General features: G+C 43.4%; 1 pseudogene; it reads left to right on the plus strand.

Moving 5' to 3' along the window:
- LOC120310154 overlaps positions 1-15,429 on the plus strand; it is a 43,467-nt pseudogene that overhangs the window by 11,990 nt on the left and 16,048 nt on the right.

The raw sequence follows: 15,429 nt of genomic DNA on the forward strand, positions 1-15,429 counted from the left end.
GAAACCTTTACCTATATATAAAATCGGTTAGAATTCTGTACTATCCTTTTTTAAGACAGCATGTATAATACAGTAGTTGCATTTTTTCCTAGATGGCGATGTTTTTACAAGAGATTAATAAAGCACTTTCTCATATCCAGCATGCTTCTAAGGAACTTTTCCTCCCTACCTTTGGTATGAGAAAAATGTTTTTGTTGGAGTCAGTGTGATGCCCAAATTGGATATAATGCAGTGAGGACAGTGTTGAAATAATTCCAGCAAGATTGTTGTAACACCCAATGCTAGACAATATGATCCACTGGGATCAGTCAGAAATGCATGTCAGTGGACGTGTTTGGAACTGCACATGCTCAGTTTTTATGAGTGCTGCGTACAATACCATAATAGCAACAGCAATAGCACTTAGACTTATATACCACTTCACAGAGCTTTCTAAAAGCTGGTTTCTGCTGACTTGGTTGGCTGGGGGGCGGGGGGGATGTTTCTGCCTTTTAAAAGATCTTCTCCATTATTTCTTTGGGAAAATATATTTTGCTTTTTTAATATTTCCCAAAATATTTCTTTCTCTGGATTCTTCCCACAGAAATCTTCCTCTTCCTCTTCTTTCCTGCACCACCATCTCTGTACGAAAATATAAATAATTTCTTTTATTTCCACTTCGTTGGCAATAACTGCAGGCCGGCAGTTTAACGCCCGTAGTATAAAGTCTCCTGCCTTGGGCGGCGGGGGGGGGGTTGACTAGAAAACCTTGCCAACTTTAAGACTTGGGAACTTCAGAATTCCTCAGCCAGCTTTCTTGTTGCCAAGGGTGAGAACCCGTGGACTAGAAGATTTCCAAGGTCCCTTCCAGCTGTACGATTTTATGATTTATTATGGTTCATTGAATATGATTCATTGAATCATAGAATCATAGGGTGTTGCACTCGCTTGCCATTTGTCCAGGATGGTATAAAGCAGGGGTGTCAAACTCAATTTCATTGAGGGCTGCATTAGCATTGCGGTTGCCCTCAGGGGGCCGGGCAGGTGTGGCCAGGGTGGGTGTGGCCTACTGGGTGAGTGTGGACTGAGTGGATGTGGCCTACTGGATGGGCGTGGCCAGCTCTACATCATTCGTGTCAAGGGTGCCTGTGGGGCCCTGGGCAGGAGTGGGATAGATCTGAGGGTCTCTGGCAGAAGGAGGTGGGACCAGGGCAAGTGCCAACGCATGGTCCACTTGAGGAGCCTCACCGTTCCTCTCAGGCCATGTAGGGCGGGCTGGATGGTGGTGCGGGCTGCCCAGAGCCCTGGGCAGCAGAGGTCAAATGCCCAGCTTAGCCCTCGAGCACCCATGGCACCAAGCCCAGCCCCACTTCCCCAAGGGAGCGCACAGCTGCACTTACCTCCTCTTCAAGGCTGCTGCTGCTGTTCTTGCTCTCCTTAGCCAGGTTGCTCATGATGGGTACGAGGGCAAAGTCAGAGGGAGGCCCATTCCCTCTCCATGGGAGGAGACCCGGCTTTGTATCCAAAGCTTTCTTAGCAATAGGATGGGAGACCCCAGGATAGGCCAGGAGGAAGGGGCAAGGGGGATGGTGAAAGGGCAGCAGGGCAGGACTAAGGCAGGACTTCCCTCACACCATCCCTCTCCTTTTCTTCTTTCCTTCCTTCTTTCCTAAGTACAGAGTGGTGGGAAAATATTTGAGATGAGGGAGGGAGAAAAACAGGCAAGAAACGCAGCTGGGGAGGTGTCACCCTTCATGAGGAATGATGAAATGAACCATAACCTAGAAGTGGCCAGCACATGGCCTTCACCTACTTCACATATCTGGCTTTGTGGGCTCTGGGGGAGAGGATGCCATGAGCAGCATGAGAGTCAATGTTACCTGCGCAATGTCGGCCAGCCCCCAGCCTGCCCGGTTTCGGCAGAGAGCGAGATGCTCTCCTCACAGTGCCGAGAGGCTGAGCTGGGTGGCACGAATCCAAAAACAAGTGCGAGGCCGCCCAGCCCCCAGCCTGCCTGGTCTCAGCAGGCAGCGGGGTGCTCTCCTCCCAGCACCGAGAGGCTGAGCTGAAACTGCTGAAACTGGGTAGGCTGGGGGCTGGGCAGCATTGCACTTCTCATTAGATTCGCACTACCCAGCTCAGCTCTTGGCGCTGTGAGTTGAGTGCCCCACTGCCTGCTGAAACCGGGCAGGCTGGGGGCTGGGTGGCATCGCGCTTCTTTTTGGATTTGCGCCGCCCAGCTCAGCCTCTCGGCACTGTCAGGAGAGCACCCCGCTGCCTGCCAAAACCTCTGCCCCAGAGCCCATCAAGCCAGATATGTGAAGTAGGTGAGGGCCATTTGCTGGCCACTTCCAAGTGATGGTCCATTTCTTCATTCCTCACAAAGGGTGGCACCACCCCAGCATGCACCCAGGGGGGTGAGGCCGACACGGCAGGGGCTGGTTCCTCGCTGTTTCCAGACGGCCTTGTGGAGTTAAGACTGAATGCGTTTCAGCATAGATGGTCACCACAAAATTGTATATTGGCTCCCGGCTGGCCTGGGCCAGGGCCAAGGCAGCAGGGGCTGTTCCTCAGTTTCCAGGATGGCTTCACAGGCCACATGAAACCACATCGTGGGTCGCATCCAGCCCCCGGGCCTTGTGTTTGACATGTGATAAATATGCATCAATATGATAAATCTTCAGAGACAGTTAAACCTACAATACAATGGAAACTAATTGAATAAGAAAAATACAGATGGTGAGAGTCAGAAAGAGATAACATTAAGGAAGTAAGATAAACCATATAGGCAAAAATAGGTGGGTCTGAGAAAGGAAGAGGGAAGTCATAAAATAGATAAATAGTTTTTTTATAGGAAATGGCTAGCCAGGAAGGTTGAATGGAGAATAGGAAAATAAGCTGAATAAGATAAGAAGGGAGGCACACTGAATTGAAAAGCAGGAAAAGAACTTATTGTTTAAAATGGAGACAGAAATATATACCGTATATGCCGCCGTATTAGGCGACCCGGCGTATAAGACGACCCCCGTCTTTATAGCCGGGCTGCATTCCTAGAACGTCGTCTTATATGCCGGAAACTACCAGTATTTCCGGCGTATAAGACGACTCGGCGTATAAGACGACCCCCGTCTTTGGCGCTGATTTCAGCGCTCGCGGAAGTCGTCTTATACGCCGGCATTTACGGTACTGAGTTTAAAATAACCATTTACATGTCTAATTTTTCTTATTCTTATTGTATATGTGAATATGATTTAGTATGTTATCAGGAAATGTGTATAGGCGGACGGAAAGAGTGTAACCTCATACTACCTCAGCCAATGGGGAAAGAGGAGGGCTGTAGCGGCCGGTGATAGGGATGAATAAAAGAAGGAGATATTTTGGGTTAAAACTTTGGACAGAACCAAGCTTTGAAAGCTTCTCTCCCCGCTTATTGCAATAAACGAAACAAAAGGCCTTCACTGTGTCTTGGCTGGTTATTGGTCAGGCGAGCTTGCCTCTGGTCACGAAGGAAAGTAGCCAGGAGCACATAACACAGGTCTGGTGTAAAGTCTCCTGCTTGAGCAAGGGGCTGGACTAGAAGACCTCCAAGATCCCTTCCAGCTCTATTCTATTCTGAATTTTAAAAGGAAGGATACATTCAAAAGTTGTCCAAAGCAACTGGACTGAGAAGATTCTGGATTTATTTCTGGAAAGGAGGGGGGCGACAACAGCTTCCTTCTTTTGTTCCTCCCTCCATGGAAACCGGTCCCTTTCTCCCACTCAAGGCATGAGCAGCTGCATTGCAGCCAGGATCCTCCAGGGGGCTCCCTCTGCCAAAGGAAAGCAACACCACGAGCTTCCCCATTGGGTCACTGGAGGGCGAAAGTCACGGCTGGCTTTCCAGAGGAGGCGTGACGTCACAAACGCCCGACGCTCTAGGAGACCGCGCTCGCTCTCCTTAACCCCTGGAGCTCCGCGGGAGGCGAAGAGGCTGCGGGAGCGTCTCGCGGGGGGAGAGATTCACGCGTGCCTTAGGTGGGGGAGGGGCTCGTCCCGGGCAAAGGGAGGCGGAGGTGGGGGAGACCCGGCCCTCCTCCCGGGTCCCATGTTTCCCGGCCGCCCTCTGCACGCAAGCGGGAAGCGAAGCTCCGGAGCTTTAGCAGCAGAAGAACCGGAGATCTCAGGAAGGCGGCGGGGATCCGGGTGTCCCGTCCCGCCCCGTGTCCGGGGAAGAAGAGCCCGAGTGGCGGAGGCCCAGCAGGAGAGGAGAAAGGCAGGATTCGCACCCGGGGCAGGGAGAGGCTTTGGGAGGACCCGATCCTCCGCAGTCCGGCCTGCCTCCGGAAGGGGAGAGAAGCGGCGCGGTCTCTCCAGCTGCTTCCTTCCCGGTCCTGCTGGCGGCGAGGGGGTCGTCGGCCCTGCGCTTGGCTGGCTGGCTTGGGGCAGGTTGTGTGAAGCTGCCTGCGTGTCAGAGGGAGACACGGATCTCCAAAGGGAGGTTGTGTGAAGCTGCCTGCGTGTCAGAGGGAGACACGGATCTCCAAAGGGAGGTTGTGTGAAGCTGCCTGCGTGTCAGAGGGAGACACGGATCTCCAAAGGGCCATCCAGAAGAAGGGAAAGGGGGCATCCTCACTAGAGTCTTTTCCTGGCTTTTCCTTGGATGTGAACTGATCTTTCATGGTTTGTTCACCTTTTTGAGGTCAGTCAGGTTGTGTGAACCTTTCTAGGAGGTGGTGAATGCTAATCAAGTTTTTGAAAAGGGAAAACTTTCTCGTGAGAAAGAATGAAAACTAAAATACTCCCAAGTGCATTGATTGTGCATTCCAACTCAGTCCCATTCAGGTTGTCCTCAGCGACCACAACCGGGAGCCCGTAATTTCTGTTGTGAAGTGAGGCATTTTGCCTCATTTTTGCGACCTTTCTTGCCACTGCAGTTGATAGGTTACGGATCCGGTTGTTAAGTGAATCTGGTTGCATCCTTGACTTTGCTGGTCAGAAGGTCAGAAATATGGACCGGTTCTCAAGCATCTGAATTTGGATGACATGGTCCTGGGGATGTTGCAAAGGCCGTAACTCTGAAAAATGGTCATGTCACTTTTTTTCAGTGCTGTTTTTGAGCGGTCACTAAATGAACTGTTGTAAGTTGAGGACAACCTGTATTCTGCATCACAACACACACCGGGAGGACGGATCTGAACGATGCCCCTGAAATCGCATACCATCTCAGAAAATAGTACCCAATACTACACTTTCTAATTCTGAGAATTTTTTTTATTATTTGTTTTGCTTTCCATGTCAGATATACAAACTGGAAGCCATTTTGTATGTCTTTCACAAAGAGACAAAACTCGTGGCTTGGGGAAAGAGGACACAATGGCTGGCTGCGGTCGGTCCTGCGGAAACAGAAATGATGCTATGAATGAAAAGGCATTTGGAGATCCCCACGATTGCTTGCGCCCTTTTGCAGTTGCCTTGCAGGACGGAGACAGAATGGAGACACAACTTTTAGCAATTGAGGGGACTGGAAAAGGCCCTCCTGCTCTTCAGCCTGAGAGCTCCGGGGAGATCCAGACAAGCACTGGGCAGGAGACCAGCCTGGAGGAGGAAACCCTCCTTCATTCAGAAGTTCAGCCCTGCGACTTCAAGAGTGTCCAATACAACCAGGGTCCCCGAGGACTTTGCAGTCAGCTCCATGACTTTTCCAGGCAGTGGCTGAGAAGGGAAAAGCACACCAAAGCCCAGATGCTGGACCTGGTTGTTCTGGAGCAGTTCTTGGCCCTTCTACCCCCAGAGATGGAGAGCTGGGTGCGGGAGTGTGGAGCAGAGAGCAGCTCCCAGGCAGTGGCCCTGGTGGAAGGCCTTCTCCTGAGCCAAGCGGAGGAGAAGAAGGAGCAGGTCAACTTGCAGGTGAGAGACTTTCATCTAGCTCAGTGGTTCTCAACCTTTTTAATGCCGCGACCCCCAACCGGTCGTAAATCGAGGACTACTCAACCGGTCGTAAGCCGAGGACTACTCAACTGGTGCAGCACCGTTTGCAGAATGGGACTTTTGGCGGGCTCAGCAGGGCAGAGACAGCCTGGACAATTCCTATTGGCTTTTGAAAGCCAATAAATTAGACTCTATTCAAGAGAGTCTATTCTATTGGCTTTCAAAAGCCAATAGAATAAAAGGGAGTAGCACAGCTAAGGAAAAGGGGGGAAAAAATGGCAGACTGCGTTGTTTGGCGACCCCCGTGAAATGGTCGTTCGACCCCAAATGGGGTCCCGACCCACAGGTTGAGAACCACTGATCTAGGGAGTCCAAAAGGGAATAAAGAATGGGTTGAAATTCTTCACCCCAGACTTCTCTGGCACTCATAATATGTGAAGAGGGTACACTAAATCCGTTATGCCTTCTAGATTTGAGATAGCCGTTCCCTTCTTTCCAGCCTCACTGATGGATGCTCACAAATTCTTGTAGGACATTGTTCCATTCACTTGTCTGTGGAGATTCTCAGTCATCCAGGTCATGGTTGCCCCAGAGGTGCTTTTTCACGAGGCAACTGGACTTTCTTGTTTTTCTTTGAAGACGTTTCGCTTCTCATCCAAAAAGCTGCTTCAGCTCTGACCGGATGGTGGATTTATATTCCTTGCAGACAGCTGGTCATTTGCATTTTTTAAAGAGAGTCCTTGAGGCCATTTGGAGTTTTTTTGCGTCCTCAGGGTCACCTGAGTAGTGCAAATGGGTTGTGGAGCCTTCTGGCTGCAGGATGGTTTCTGCCCTGAGTCCCTTCATTTTTTTTTTTATTATAAAGTTTTTATTTTCTATTTTACAATACATTACAATCTTAAAAATACCTCAGATAAAAAATAAAACAAATTGATACACACCACTTTCGGTATTGCCCACCCATTTCCCCCCAAACCGCATCCACCCTCTAACCTACTTCTCTATTTCCCTCTTCTTCCTCTTCCTCACTCTCCCCTTCTCTTCAACCTTCCTACTTACTTCTCACCTTTTTCTACCTTCTCACTCTGGATGCGGTCCAGGGGAAATGCCCGAGCAATTCCTCTCTCCAAATTGAAACATTAATATTATATACAGTAAAACTATTTCTACTTTATCTGAACTACTTAAACTTCGACCCATCCAGCCCCCTCCCACCCCCGACTTCCCAGAGCAAAGTACAGGATTATACAAACATATTAAACATAATCTACTTAAGTTTACTAATTATACAATGAACAAAATCATATTAACCCTTAACTCTCTTCAAACTTTAACATCATAAATTTATAAACAAATTCATTACTCATAAAATAAATGGAACTTTGTAGTTCCATACTTCTTCTGAACATATTCTATCCATCTTCTCCATACATTAAAATATCTCTCTGGTGAATGGTCCTTTAAATAAGCAGAAATTTTAGCCATTTCTGCTAAATTAGAAACCTTAAATACCCATTCTTCTAAAGAAGGCAGAGTATCCTTCTTCCAATATTGACCCACCAATAATCTTGCTGCTGTTATTAAATTCAACAATAAAATATTTTCTTTAATATTAAAATCCACAAAAATGCCCAAAAGAAACAGTTGGGGAGTAAACTTAATCTTCCTTTTAAAAACTTTTTGAATGTTCCACCAAATCATAATCCAGAAGGCTTTAATATCTTTACAAGTCCACCAAACATGAAAATAGGTTGCATCCAAGCAACCACATCTCCAACATTTAGGTTGCAGGTTCGGGTACATACAGGACAACTTTTTAGGATCCAGATGCCATCTATAAAACATTTTATAAAAATTTTCCCTCAAATTTTGGGCCTGCGTAAATTTAACATTTCTGGTCCAAATTACTTCCCATAAATCCAATGAAATCGGTTCCTGAATATTCTGGGCCCATTTAATCATACAATCTTTTACTAACTCTGTTTCTGAATCCAACTTTATTAAGTCATTGTAAATTCTTTTAATATGGGCATATTTCTGATCCTTGATCTGGATTACCAAATTTTCATCTACTAAAGTAATTCCCACTTTCTTATCCAAAGTCCATCTCTGCACTATTTGCAAATATTGAAACCACGATTGTAAGATGTTTTCTTGCCTCAACACATCTGAAGACTTTAATTGCCAATCAGTACTCGACCAAATAAGTAACTTTTTATACGAAATGTTATCAAAATTCACCCCCTTGGAAACCCCCTGAATTTCTTGTCCAGGAATCCCCCAAATAGGTATTTTATAATTTAACTTCTGGCTGCAGGATGGTTTCTGCCCTGGGTCTCTTCATTGTTGAAGACAGGCTGTGGGGATGAGTCTATGTTGTCTGCATCTCAAACTGAAGCACAAATGATTCCTATAGTCTGCAAAGTATTCTGGAAATGTGTTCATATTCCCGCACCATTCGAAGGATGCTCATCCCAATGTGCAGGGCTAAATATCTATGCAGATTCTCAGTCATCCAGGTCATGGTTGCCCCAGAGGTGCTTTTTCATGAGGCAACTGGACTTTCTTGGTTTGTTTTGAAGATCTTTTGCTTCTCCTCCAAGAGGTTTTTTCAGCTCTGACCAGATGGTGGGGAAACGTCTTCAGAGAAAAACAAGAAAGTCTAGTTGCCTCCTGAAAAACCACCTTTGGGGCAACTAAGACTTGGATGACTGAGACTCTCCATAGAGTATTGGGAACTTTGAGGTTTATTTATGAGACTTATATACCGCTTTAAGTGCAAGCACTCTCTAAGCGGTGTACACCAGTAAGCAATGTATATATATATTTACATTGCCCCCAACAATCTGGTACTCAGAGAACTAGAATCCACTTTGTGTGGTGTGATGTTCATTAATTCTGCTTCTTTTCTCCAACTACGACATAGTCCTCCACTGTGGAGATCAGAGATCCTGATGGAAGGAGGAATCCATTAAATCCCTCACAGGAGCTGTTTTTCTTGGGGGCCTCTCAGGAAGATCCAGGTCAGGGGACTTCAGAAGGTAATCAAAGTCCTCCTATTTACCAGCGAGAGCCCAGCTCAATTACCTTCTCTGTTAGAATACCTCTTCCAATTTTGCTAATTATGCATTTTAAAATTCTGTATCCCTTGCAGAGAAACATAGAGTGAAGTTTTCTGGTCTTTATGGTGGAGCTGAAACAATGTTTGAACCTCCAAATGAAGTAAGTTAGGAAAACGAATTCATTAGATTTGTATTCTCTCTTTCCTTCAGGAAGTGAAGCTGGTGTACGGAACACTCTCTCCTTCCATTCCCCCCCTCTTGTTTGGCCTGGGTTATTTCCATGTTTTCTGAGCAACGTGGAAAGGGGCATAACTGGGTTCCAGTTGCTCTCAGCCAGGTTAGCTCCCTCTGTTGTTGGGACACAGTGGTTAGTCATTTCCACCCTCAGATTCTGTTTAAGCAATGTTATTTTTAAAAGCCAGTAATTAACTCGTTCTGCTGGATATTCTTACTATGAATTAACAAGAAGTAAACTCCTTCAAGAAGTGAGAGTAAACACCCCACTATCACAGCAGTTGCTAAACAGAGGCCAGTTCTTTTGGTCATTGTTGACTTTGCTGTGCAAGGCTTATTAAAAAAAATAAATACACTGGTGCATTATATGGATAGAGATGATTGATAGGTAGGTAGGTAGGTAGGTAGGTAGATAGATAGATAGATAGATAGATAGATAGATAGATAGATAGATAGATAGATAGATAGACAGACAGACAGACAAACGTACAGACAGACAGACAAATACATGGAGAGAGACAGACAGACAGACAGACAAATACATGGAGAGAGACAGACAGACAGACAGACAAATACATGGAGAGAGACAGACAGACAGACAGACAGATGAGAGAAATGGGGTTATTTTTCCTGAAGGGGACTGAAAATCATGCAGACTTAAGGAAGTTGGTAACACCTGCTGTAGAATGTCTTCAGTTAAAGACATATTCTCAGCTAAACCTTGGAATCCTACCAAGCACAGCCATTTGACTTTTGTGCATTTGTGAACAATGGAACATATCTTTCAAATCCTCGTGGGCTTGTTCTGTTCTTTTTTTCCAATATTCAGGAGGGTCTTGTGTCCTTCGAGGAAGTGGCTGTGTATTTCTCTGAGGAGGAGTGGTCTTGGCTGGATCCTGACCAAAAAGCACTGCATTGGGAAGTCATGATGGAAAATTATAGGAACGTGGCCTCCCTGGGTAAGAATTTGCTACTCCCCAATCAGAGAGCTTGGGAAGATAGTTTCAGATTAAACAATGTCAGTTATTGCTTATTTTAAGAAATACTCAACAAGATGTCATCTCCTTGGACACAAGGAAAAGAAGAACAACAAAAATGATTAGGGGACTAGAGGCTAAAACATATAAAGAACGGTTGCTGGAATTGGGTATATCTAGTTTAATGATAAAAAGGACTGAAGGTGACATGATAGCTGTGTTCCAGTATCTCAGGGGCTGCCACAAAGAAGAGGGAGTCAAGCTAGTCTCCAAAGCGCCTGAAGGCAGGACAAGAAGCAACGGATGGAAACTAATCAAGGAGAGAAGCAACCTAGAATTAAGGAGAATTTTCCTGACAGTTAAAACAAGTTGTGAATGCTCCAATACTGGACATTTTTAAGAAGAAATTGGACAACTATTTGTCTGAAATGGTATAGGTTTCCTGCTTGAGCAGGGGGTTGGACTAGAAGATCTCCGAGGTCCCTTCCAATTCTATTATTCTGTTACCTGGCCTTCTACTTCAACAAAGGAAAGAGCTCAATGCCTTTTTGCTGAAATGCATCCTGTGCCTTTTTTTCACCTGTATTTTTCTATTTCTAGTTCTCCCATCAGTGACCTCTTGGTTTGAGGAGTTGCTGAATTGCATTATACCGATTTCAGTTCTCCTTCTCGTAATTGACTCCTATTATTCCTAACAAAAAGAGTTCTGGTTTGAAGTCTTATTTGTTTTTTAGTCATCTTCTCCAACCATGAATGTATTTTAACCTAAAACTTTTTTGCTTTAGGGTATGTCCACCAGACACGGTAATAAGTATCTGGCCTTTGTTTACATTTCCATTAATTATTTGGGGTATTTTTAAACTTTTTCGCTAATCTCACTGGTGTCATATGCCATCTGTAAAACATTTTATACAAGTTTTCTTTATATGGCACAGCTTTAGTTAGTTTAATATTTCTATCCCATAGTTTTTGCCAGTCTTCTAACTCTATAGTGTATCCAAAGCTTTTTGCCCATATTATCATTGTTTCTTTTACTTGTTCTTCTTCCATCTTTAGATTTAGCAGAAATCTATAAAGTTTCTTAATCCACTTATCCTCTGTCTTTAACAATACTTGATCAAATTCTGTCAATTCTTTATAAAATCCCGTTGTGTTTCACATCTTTTTCATATCTTGTTTGAATCTGCAGGTATAGGCACCATGCTAAATCAATACCTTGTTGTTGTAGATCTTGACTATGTTTCAGTTTCCCTTCATTATTGAAAATATCTTTATAAGTTACAACTTTATCATAGTTAATTAAGTTTGGGTAAGCAAAAGCTTCCATTGTTGAAAGCCATTCAAGTGTCTTAATGTAAATTTTTTCTTTTACCATTTCCCATTCTAAAAGAATTGCATTCCTTATAAAATGGTTTTGAAAGTATTTATGTATTTTATTCTTTCCGTACCACAGAAAGGCATGCCAGCCAATCTGCAGGTCATGCCCCTCCAGGTACAATAGTCTTTTGTCTCTAAGCATTATCCATTCTTTAAGCCATGTTAAGGTAGTTGCTTGATAGTACAACCTCCAATCTGGGAGTCCAAATCCTCCACTATCTTTAGCTTCTTGTAGCATTTTCAGTTTAATTTGTGCTTTTTTTCCTTGCCAGATAAATTTCAATATTATTGCATTCAGTTCGTCAAAAAAGGCTTTTCCCAGTCTTACAGGAATTGTTTGAAATAAGAAAAGTATTTTTGGTAAAATATTCATTTTTACTGTAGCTATTCTCCGCAACATTGACAATTGAAGATTTTTCCACTTTTCCAAATCCAATTTTATTTGTTTTAACAATCGTGTATAGCAGTGTTTCTCAACCTTGACAATTTTAAGGCATGTGGACCAACTCCCAGAATTCCACAGCCAGCAATGCTGTGGAATTCTGGGAGTTGAAGTCCACATGCCTTAAAATTGTCAAGGTTGAGAAACACTGGTGTATAGTTATTTTCTTTTACTGTTACACATCTTGCTATTAAATAGATTCCCAAGTACTTAACTTTTTTAACTATTTGAAGATTTTTTTTTTTTGTAAGTTGGCTTTTCTGTTTTTCTGTTAAATTCTTTGTCAACACTTTAGTCTTTTCTCTATTTATTCTCAGACCTGCCACTTCTCCAAATTTTTCTATTTTCTCCAGCAGTTTAGTACTTGTTTCAAGTGGCTCTTCCAGTATAAAAACTAAATCATCTGCAAATGCTTGTAATTTATATTTTTCGTCTTTTGTCTCAAGTCCTTTAATTTCTGCATCTTGTCTAATATTTCTATTCAATACTTCCAATGTTAATATAAATAGCAGAGAGGATAATGGACATCCCTGTCTTGTACCCTTTTTAATTTTAAAAGTTTCTGTATAATCTCCATTTACAATTATTCTAGCGGTTTGTTTATCATAAATTGTTTGGATTGCATTTATGACATTTTTTCCAGAGTCCATTTCTACAAGTTGTTGAAACATAAATTGCCAGTTTACATTATCAAATGCTTTTTATGCGTCAAAAAATATTAATGCCATCTGTTTCCCTGGATGAATTTCATAATACTCTAGCACATCAAGAATCATTCTTAAGTTATTTTTTAATCTGTCTTTTAGGCAAAAAGCCATTTTGGCCTGTTTGTATAAATTCGGTCAGAAACTTCTTAATTCTTTCTGCCATTATTGAGGCAAAAATTTTATAGCTTACATTCAATAATGATATTGGTCTATAATTTTTTATTTGTATCAGAGCAGTATCTTCTTTAGAGTAATATTAGCTTCAGTCCACGTCTTTGGTACTTTAGCCTCAAATAGAATTTCATTGCACAATGGTGCTAGGCCTAAAATTGAGGTCCAGGCCTCTCTTTCAAGCCCAACTTTGGTGCTGCTACCAAGAACTACTCTTCAGGGTGGCTTAAATGGGGAAGGAATAGAGGATTGTTTCTCTCTTTTTTAGGGGAGGGGTTGTATCAGGAGAGTCAGGTTAGGAATTTTCTGAATTGTTGACACATTGAGTCAAAACAACTATCCATCACTGGGCTAAATGGTGCTATTTTTTCCATTTTAAACATGTTGTGGAGGTTTAATAGAACAACTCTCATTTTATTCTGCAACTGTATGATTTTGGCAGGAGAAAATGAATAGTAAAGGGAAGGTAAATTAGGTTGGAACAAAAAGACTTGTGTTAAAATTCATTTAGAATTGGCTCTCTTCAATAAATCTTAGTTTTTATCCTAATCCCTCAGTGGATATTTCCCCTGATTCTTCCCAAAGTTTATTCTGGGTGACATTTGAATATCTATGGATAATTGTCAAGTAAAAGGTGGTTTAGGTCTTTTCAAACATGTTATGGCTTATGAATATAGAAACTGTCATTTCTAATCTACACCATTGCAAGCATGCAAACATGTGATATATTGATATTTGGCCAAAGTTCAGAAGGAAATTCATGTGACATCCTACAGTTTGATCTTTTCCCCTAACCTTGCTGTCATTTTTCTCTTTCCTTTTCCTTTCCATTTCCTAACCTTGCTGTCGTTTTTATCTTTCCTTTTCCTTCCCAGTTCAAGATTCCTGTGAATTGTTCCAAGTAATCAAAGTTGAAGATGGAATGGAGGAGTCTGCAATTCAAACGGAACTAGAAAACCATGAGAGGAACCAGTCAGAAAATTGGAATCCGGGAAGCTCATCTTCCATTGATGCTCAGATGCAAGACTTTCTTGTCCAACCAGGGAAAACAAATAAAAAATATATTGGGAAATCTGTGACGCTAAGCGAAGGCGTATTAGATATCAATGAGCAATATCTAACTAATGGAGAAGATGGTATATTTGAAGACAATGAGGAAAAATTGACTTTCACCCTTTCTCAAGGAAATGGGTCCCTTCCATCTCAAAAATGGAGCCACACAGAAGAAAAGCCGTATCAGTGTTTGATATGTGGAAAGAGCTTCCGAAGAAGCGGTCATCTTACTTCCCATAACAAGATCCACACAGGGGAGAAGCCATACAAATGCATGGAATGTGGGAGGGACTTTAGGGGAAAGCGTGATCTTATTTCCCATAAAAGGATCCACACAGGGGAAAAGCCGTATAAATGCATGGAGTGTGGAGAGACCTTTTCCCAGAGCAGTCACCTTACCAGTCATAAACGGGTCCACACGGGGGAAAAACCCTACAAATGCATGGTGTGTGGAAACAGTTTCACGACAAGCAGTTCCCTGACTCGCCATAAGAGAGTCCACACAGGGGAGAAGCCGTACAACTGCAGAGAGTGTGGAAAGTCTTTTGCTCAGAGTGGCTCTCTTACTTCCCACAGTAAGTCCCACATGGGAGAGAAGTCGCATAAATGTGTGGTATGCGGAAAGAGCTTCACCACGATAAGCTATCTCATTTGCCATACCAGGATCCACAGCGGGGAGAAGCCCTATAAATGCATGGAGTGTGGAATGACCTTCGTTCAGAGCCGTTACCTCCTTTCCCATAAAAGGAAACACACAGGGGAGAAGCCCTATAAGTGCACGGAGTGTGGAAAGTGTTTTAGTGAACGCAGTTCCTTTATTTCCCATAAGAAGATTCACACAGGGGAGAAGCCCTTTAAATGCACGGACTGTGGAAAGACCTTTCTTGAGAACCGTTATCTTATTTTCCACAAGAGGAGACACACAGGGGAGAAGCCATATAAGTGCATGAAGTGTGGAAAGACCTTTACTCGAGTCAGTACTCTTAATTCCCATAACAGAATCCACACGGGGGAAAGACCGTATAAATGCATGGAATGTGGAAGGTACTTCAGATGGTATAGTGAGTTTATGTCCCATAACAGGATCCACATGGGAAAAGCCACGTACATGCACGCGGTGTGGAAAGACCTTTGCTCGGAGGAGTACTCTTACTTCCCAGAACTAGATCCACGTGGGGAAAAAACATATAACTGCATGGAAGGTTAAAGGCTTTAGATGGAATAGTGATTTTACTTTCTGTAAAAGGATGCATGCATGCAGGGGAGAAGCCATATTAATGCATGGCATGTGGAAGGATCTTTATTCGGAGCAGATACCTTATTTCCCACCGGGAGATCCACATGGGTGAAATCAAATAATTTCATGCAATGTGCAAATTGCTCTTTGAAGACCAGTCATCTTACTTGCCGCAAAAGGAACCACACTGGGGAAAGCCATATCAATGTAGGGAATGCAAGAGCCCGAACTGGAAGATTCATCTAAAATCATTTGCAAGGGTATACTTGGACAATAATCCATA

The sequence above is a fragment of the Crotalus tigris genome, unplaced genomic scaffold (assembly GCF_016545835.1).
Source record: "Crotalus tigris isolate CLP2741 ecotype Arizona unplaced genomic scaffold, ASM1654583v1 scf7180000018127.1262416, whole genome shotgun sequence".
NCBI classification, from domain to species: domain Eukaryota; kingdom Metazoa; phylum Chordata; class Lepidosauria; order Squamata; family Viperidae; genus Crotalus; species Crotalus tigris.